This window comes from Corylus avellana, chromosome ca5 (genome assembly GCF_901000735.1).
Source record: "Corylus avellana chromosome ca5, CavTom2PMs-1.0".
In the NCBI taxonomy this organism is placed as follows: Eukaryota; Viridiplantae; Streptophyta; class Magnoliopsida; order Fagales; family Betulaceae; genus Corylus; species Corylus avellana.
This window is the reverse complement of record NC_081545.1, coordinates 17,828,574-17,837,070: the sequence shown is the minus strand read 5'-3', so window position 1 is coordinate 17,837,070 and position 8,497 is coordinate 17,828,574. Positions and strand designations below refer to the sequence as shown.

The following is an 8,497-nucleotide window of genomic DNA, read 5'->3' as shown; positions in this document are numbered from 1 at the left end:
CCACTCTTTCAATTTTGTTTTTTTTTTTTTGTTTTTTTTTTTTTAAATAAAAAAATTAATTTTTTATTTTATTAGAGTATAATCTGGTGTGGTTGAGTTTTTGTTTTAAGTATAAGTTTAATGAAATTAGTTGATGTGTCAGTTTCTTATTAGTTGCACAAAAGGTGACTTTTGTGCAACCTCCCTATATAAGTTATTCTCATTAAAATAATATATTTTTGGTTATCTACACATTAGAAAACACTATAGCAACCCTTGAGAGTTGGTTTAAATGTAGGAAATTTGATGTGAGTAGGTTTTTGTGGTTTTCTTCAATTTTTTTCTAAACATAATGAAGGGAATGACATATAATGACATATGGCATCTGCTACTAGTGCACTAGTAGCAGTTTCCCAACCTTTTTCCCTCAATTTAGGGAATAAAACTACTTTTTGATTCTCTATAAAAAAAAATACTTCACAATAGAATGCCTTATTTTTCCCCGTATGAATTAAATACTAATTATTTTGTATCATTGCAACCAATGAGAGAGGAGAGATGTATGAGAATTGTTGGGACACGTGAAGGAGAGATGAGAGAAAATGATTTGTTTATAATTTAATAAAGCATTGGTATCTACAGTGTTTCCCAATGCATTGGGAAATACAGTAGATATCCTTTGGTCTAGGCTAAATATAGGGCTTTTGATGTGGGTGTGTTTTTGTGGTTTTTTTTTAATTTTCCCTAAGCATAGGGAAGGGAATGGCATATAGGGCATCTGTTGCTAGTACTCTTAGTGAATGCCAGTTGTTTACTTACAAAAGAAAAGGGGTATTAAGTTAGATTCCATTTACATTTGCTAATTTAATACATATTCCAAACAAATTTGCTCTTTTAAGCGTTTTTGTTTTAATTCATTTCTTCAGACAACTTTAATTATCGGTTTCTTTTGGAGTTATGTGAAAACAACAGTAGTTTAGGTATAATGACATTAAAGTTTATTTATATCAAATTGTTTCAGTCAAGTCCTGAGACCTAACCTGGCCGAGACCCGCCTGAGACTTGACCGGGACTTGCCCGAGACTTGCTCTGGATCTAACTGGGACTCAACCGGGACCCGCCCGGAACTTGCCTGGGACCCAACCGAGACCTGCTCGGGACTCCCCCAGAACTTGACCAAGACTTGCCCGGGACTTGACCAAAACCCGACAAGACCTGCCTGGGACCCCGTCGGGACCCGTCTGGGACTTGACTAGGACTCGCCCAAGACCCATCCGGGACCTACCCGAAACTTAACCGAGACTCACCCAAGACCCACCTAGGACTTGTCAAAAAATATTTTCAGCAGAAAACATTTTCCTTTTAAATGATTTTTTGGAAAACTTTTTTCGGTATTTGGGCATGAACGAAAAATCAAGCGGGTCCCCGACGTCAGAAAATGTTTTCAGTAGAAAACATTTTCCTGAAATATATTTTTTGGTATTTTGTGTGTACGCAAAATCATATTAAACACTAAATTATTGTTAGTTAATTTGTATATTTTAATTAAACATAATTTTCAGTTTTATTTTTCAAAATTATTTTATAGGTTAATATGATTGAATGAAAATATATATATATATATATATATATATATATATATATATAAAACTTAGAGATTTTCCGTGCATGCGTCAAATGTCGAAAAATGTTTTCATCGTAAAACATTTTCCTATAAAATGACTTCCCTAAAAATATTTTCCGTGCGCACGCCAAACGCCGAAATTTGTTTTCTTCATAATTTCCTGTAAAATGACTTTCCTAAAAATATTTTACGACGGAAAATATTTTATGCCGAAACAAACAAAACCTAAGCTAGATTCTATTTACATTTGCTAATTTACTATGTGTTCCAAACAAATTTGCTCTTTTAAGCGTTTTTGTTTTAATTCATTTCTTCAGACAACTTTAATTATCTGTTTCTTTTAACGTTACACAAAAACAACATTAGTGTAGGTATATAATGACATTAAAGTTTATTTATATCAAATTGTTTCAGTTATAGCTCTAATATGTTTATATGGTCTGAGAATGTGAGTTTTGTACGTGGTTCCACAAAGAAATATGGCTTATTTAAAAGCCGGAGCGATACACCCCTTTTGGCCAAAACGAATGACTCGACCACCCCTCTCTCTCTCTCTCTCTCTCTCTCTATATATATATATATATATATATATTCGCCATTTGAGTTGGCCGAAACACCCTCAATGGCCATAGGGGTGGTTCGGCCGCCCCCAAATATGCTCAGATGGCTAGGGATGGTTTCGGCCACCTCAATTTGGGCATTTGGTGGGGTTTGGCCAATCCCCATTTTATATTTTTTTTATCTAGTTTTTTGATATATTTTAAATTTTCTATTGTAAGTGAAACGTGTCACAATATGAATCATGATTGGTGTCTATGTGGCTCATTAGGATTTTTTGTTTTATTCGTTTGAAAGTTATTCAATGTTCTAACTATATAATTTTATTTATCCAATGAATCTTTTTTTTTTTTTTTGACATGTCCGCATAAGAATGGGGAGAGGGATTCGAACTAGTGACCTCCACTTCATTATGCGTGCTCTCAGCCGATTGAGTTACCTCTTGCCACTAATTTAAGCAAATATGAAACGGATCTATTTAATTATATCTAGATACGATATGAGTATAATTAAAACCAAATCATTCATTTAAATACCATATATATGACGTATAATTAGCTCAACTTAATCACTATGATACAATTAAATCTACAACCACATTTGTGATTCAAAATTAAGGAAAAAATGCAAAATTAGTTCTTGTGGTTTACCTAATTTATAATTAGTTCTATGTAATATAAAAATGAATGCAAATGTCCTTGAGTTATTCCAAAAATAAAATAAAAAATAAAAAATTAGTCCTTATAGTAAAATTTTGTCTACTAATTTAACAGATTCCGTTAGTGTGACACTAACTTAAATCGAACAAATATCGCAACTTTATTACCTTTGACGTTTCACGTTATCAAAATCTGTTAAGTCAGTGAACGCAATTTGACTGTAACGACTAAATTGTTTTTTTAACATATCTGAAGGAAGTTTGAGTTCATTTTAATACCGCGGGGAGTTAATAGCAAATCAGGTAAACCACAAAGATTAATTTTGCATTTTTTCCCAAAATTAATTAGAATAAACTACAAACAAAAAAGAAGAGTAAGATACAAATATAATTATTAAAAGAATATTTTGGATTTTATTTTTGTTTAAGAGCAGTCAAACCCTAGAAAAAGAGCAGCGATGAGAAAGCATAGCAGAGCCTGGAGGGTGAGCTAATTACGACTCCCTCCTCCGCGCCCCCTTTCTCCTTCCCCCTCATTTTTCCAGCCTCCACCATAGATCGATCAAGGTGCGTGTGTCAATGGTCCTCGGGGTGCTTACTAGCTGCGTGTAGCTGGTCGGCGGTGGTGCGTGGAACACGTTAGGGTGTGTTGGGTTTTTATTATTGTATTTTTGTTGCTTTTGAATAAGAATGTATTCTCTCTAGATCTGCTTTTAATAGTGATCTATGGGGTGAGGTTTTATTCATTTTCCTAGGTTTTCTTTTCACGAATCCTTTAGAATAACGAAATTGGTTTCCAGTCGATCTTTTGTTTTCTTATGGTTCTATTTCTAAGAGCAAGACATAGACCAATGACGGAGGAGTTATCAGGCATAAAGAAGAATTTTCACTATAGTGGAGGCGGCAAAGGGGATTGAGATTGATAAAGCACTAGTAGCGGAGATATAAACGTGATTCCATCGAAACTTTGAAACAATTGGATCAAATAATAATAATAATAATAATGACTTTCAATTGCTCTTTATTTCACAATTCACTTGATAAACTCTTCATTTTCAATGTCAATGGCTTGTAATCATGCACGATCAGGTGAGTTTTGATAAATCCACAAATGGCATAAATCGTACTCGTTTCTCTTGGGGTCTAGAAAACATGCACCAATAGTTCTAATCTTCCAAGTGCAATTCACGCATTCATCACCTCTAGCGTAGTCGTAGATATTATACCAATGGATTCGATTTTTCCACGTAAATCTACAAAAGAATAGTGTAGTACCCCAGAAGTTTGGTGTAAAGTTGAACTCAAAGAAGCCATTTGGTTTCAGTGTGTGGACACCAAGATCGTCGTTCTTTGATTTACAGGCAAGGGTAAGAGGCAATCCATGGCCTAAATCATTAATGATTTTTACAGTTTTTGGGTGATGTTTCCCAATTCCTGCAACATTATTAAACTCAATCACAGACAACGTAAGCCACATTAGTAGAAACACTGCAAGTCTACTGAATGAGATCATGGTGTTTTTGTTTTTGGTAAACTACGCTGGCTTTATAAAAAAATTAAAAATAAAATAAAAAAAAATAAAAAAAAAATCGGAGTGACTTTCAAAGGGTGTCTAGGAAAAGAGATAGATGAGTTCCCCTCCAATAAAATGATTAATTTAATATCATGTGATCTAATAGAACACGTATCAGATATTTGTTAAACTAATGATTAAGTGATTAAATTTACATCTTCTTATTAGCTTAACCTTGTTGAACAAATGATAATTTAACATGGTATCAGAGCCAAAGGTCTTGGAATCGAACATTGACTCCATTAATTCATCCATATTTAAATTAAATATTTCACATATTGAGCCTCACCTATTAAAAGGGGGGTGTTAAACTAAAGATTAAGTAATTAAATTTACCTCTTTCTATCAGCTTAAGTAGTTGGGACAAGTGGTGATTTAAGAATATTAAACTGATAAGAATAAATACTACACTTGATCTTAGCCAAAAGAATGAGAAAGGTACACAAACAAAGCTCTAGTTATTATGGCCAATATTTCTATTCGAAAAGAGTATTTTTATATACAATAACCACATTGCTACATGTATAGTTTAGTAGTAATTGTGTGATTCCTTCTCTTAATCTTTTAATAGTTCAGGGTCCCTTCGATTTGTTTAATTCACATTCTGATATAAAAAAATAAAAAAATTCAAAAAAATAATAATAATAAAAAAATTCAAAAAAAAAACTTTATTTCTTAGAAGGATTTAATCCTTTACCTATAATGAAATATTTCAGGAAGAATAGACATCGTACTCATTATTTATATGCAAAAGAGTCAACTTGAAATTTAGAAAGGAAAAAAAAAAAAAAATCAACTATAATTTTATTTTTATTTTGAATTCGATCAATACTTCAAGGATCTATAGATCAAGAGTACACGGATTTATGTCATTGCACGCAAAACACTACCTCAATTTTGTTGGCATAGCCACTATGAACATCAAGCCCGCAAGAAGTATCACCACTGTGATGCATTCAATCGAAAGTTTGAAACAATTGGATCAAATAATAAAAATAATAGTCATGCACGATCATGTGAATTTTGATCAATCCACCAATAGCATAAATCATACTCATTTCTCTTGGGGTCTAGAAAACATGCACCAATAGTTCTAATCTTCCAAATGCAATTCACGCATACATCACTGTCTCTAGGGTAGTCGTAGATATTAAACCAATGGCTTTAATTTTTCCACGTAAATCTACAAAAGAATAGTGTAATCCCCCAAACGTTTGGTGTAAAGTTGATCTTGAAGAAGCCATTTGGTTTCAGTGCGTGGACACCAAGATCGTTGTTCTTCGATTTACAGCCAATGGTAAGAGGCAAGCCATTGCCTAGATCATTAATGATTTTGACAGTTTTTGGGTGATGCTCCCCAATTCCGGCAACAATAGTAAACTCATTCAATGACAACATAAGCCACATTACTAGCAACACTACAAGTCTACTGAATGAGATCATTTTTTTTTTTTTTTGCAATCTACGCCGGGTGGCTTTATTAAAAAAATATGAGCGACTTTCAAATGGTCTCCAGGAACTGTATATATAGTGGTGAAAAATATTGGCTAAAGACAATAAAGTTTTTTCTAGATGCCGTGGATCATGAAGAAAGCGTAATGACAGTCAAGGAAATAAATTGTAGAAAATGAAAGCTTGGCCAAACTTGTAATGAAATATTCTGGTAACATATAGAAAAGGAAAACAAGTAGAAAAGGAAGTCAAAGACAGACAATAAAGAAGACGTGATTTCATATTATGTATTCCTTATTCCTTAAAAATCTCTTCTATAAAAGAAAAGGATTCAAGAAAATCTTCTTTTGTTACACAAATCACTTAGAGCAATTGCAGTAATTTCTCTTTGATTTTTTCTAAATTTAAGGCACAAAATTACATTTTACTTCTCTACCACAATAGCTTCCATTACCTTTCTCTATACCATTAAAATATTATTTCTTTACAAAATACAAGTTTCCTACCTACCCTCTCTTTTTTCACAAAATTCCAACACAATCTCAATTAAAGACAAAAATATGAAAGAGGAAAGGGGAAAGAGAAATGTTTATATTAAAATAATGTATTTTTGGTTCCCTACACATTGGAAAATACTGTAGCAACCCTTGAGAGTTGGTTTAAATGTAGGAAATTTGATGTGAGTAGGTTTTTGTGGTTTTCTTCAAATTTTTCCTAAACATAATGAAGGGAATGACATATAATGACATATGGCCTCTGCTACTAGTGCACTAGCAGCAGTTTCCCAACTCTGAATTAAATACTAATTTTTTTTTCTCATTGCAACCAATGAGAGGAGAGAGGTAGGAGAATTGTTGGGACACGTGAAGGAGAGATGAGAGAAAATAATTTGTTTATAATTTAATAAAGCATTGGTATCTACAGTGTTTCCCAATGCATTGGGAAATATGGTAGATATCATTTGGTGTAGGTTAAATATAGGGCTTTTTATGTGGGTGTGTTTTTGTGGTTTTTTTAAAATTTTCCCTAAGTATAGGGAAGGAAATGACATATAGGGCATCTGTTGCTAGTGCTCTTAGTGAATGCCAGTTGTTTACTTACGAAAGAAAAGGGGTATTAAGTTAGATTCTATTTACATTTGGTAATTTAATACGTATTCCAAACAAATATGCTCTTTTAAACGTTTTTGTTTTAATTCATTTCTTCAGACAAATTTAATTATCGGTTTCTTTTGGAGTTATGTGAAAACAACAATAGTTTAGGTATAATGTCATTAAGGTTTATTTATATCAAATTGTTTCAGTCAAGTCTCGAGACCCGACCCGGCCAGGACCCGCCCGGGACTTGACCGAGACTTGCCCGAGACTTGCTCGGGACCTAGCTGAGACTCGACCGGGACCCAGCCAGGACCTGCTCGAGACCTACCCAAGACTTGACTCGGACTCGCCCGAGACTTGACCGAAACCCGACAAGACCTGCCTAGGACCCCATCGGGACCCGTGTGGGACTTGACCGGGACTCGCCCAAGACCCATTCGGGACCTGCCCGAAACTTAACCAAGACTCACCCAAAACCCACCTAAGACTTGTCAAAAAATACTTTCAGCAGAAAACATTTTCCTTTAAAATGATTTTTTGGAAAATATTTTTCGGTATTTGGGCATGAACAAAAAATCAGGCGGGTCACCGACGTCAGAAAATGTTTTCAGCGGAAAACAATTTCTTGAAAAATATTTTCCGATATTTTGTGTGTACGCAAAATCATATTAAACACTAAATTATTGTTAGTTAATTTGTATATTTTAATTAATCATAATTTTTAGTTTTATTTTTCAAAATTATTTTATAGATTAATATGGTTGAATGAAAATATTAAAAAAAAAAAAAAAATTAGTGATTTTCCGTGAGTGTGTCAAATGCCGAAAAATGTTTTCATCGTAAAACATTTTCCTATAAAATGACTTGCCTGAAAATATTTTCCGTGCGCACGCCAAACGCCGTAATTTGTTTTTTTCGTAATTTCCTGTAAAATGACTTCCCTAAAAATATTTTACGACGGAAAATATTTTATGCTGAAACAAACACAGTCTAAGTTAGATTTTATTTACATTTGCTAATTTAATACGTATTCCAAACAAATATGCTCTTTTAAGCATTTTTGTTTTACTTCGTTTCTTCAGACAACTTTAATTATCTGTTTCTTTTGACGTTACGCAAAAACAACATTAGTTTAGGTATATAATGACATTAAACTTTATTTATATCAAATTGTTTCAGTTATAGCTCTAATATGTTTATATGGTCTGAGAATGTGAGTTTTGTACGTGGTTCCACGAAGAAATATGGCTTATGTAAAAGCTGTTGTGATACACCCCTTTTGGCCAAAACGGATGACTCGAACCGCTCTCTCTCTCTCTCTCTCTATATATATATATATATATATATATATATATATATATATATTCGTCATTTGAGTTGGCCGAAACACCCTCAATGGCCATAAGGGTGGTTCTTCCGCCCCCAAATATGCTCAGATGGCTAGGGATGGTTTCGGCCACCTCCATTTGGGCATTTGGTGGGGGTTTGGCCAATCCCCATTTTATATTTGTTTATCTAGTTTTTTGATATATTTTTAATTTTCCTGCATCTACCAT

At 33.4% G+C, this 8,497-nt stretch overlaps 1 pseudogene; it reads right to left on the bottom strand.

Annotated features, from left to right (window-relative positions):
• Window positions 1-4,690: 4,690 nt before the first annotated feature.
• LOC132183459 (U2 spliceosomal RNA) lies at window positions 4,691-4,834 on the bottom strand (annotated as a pseudogene).
• Window positions 4,835-8,497: the final 3,663 nt, after the last annotated feature.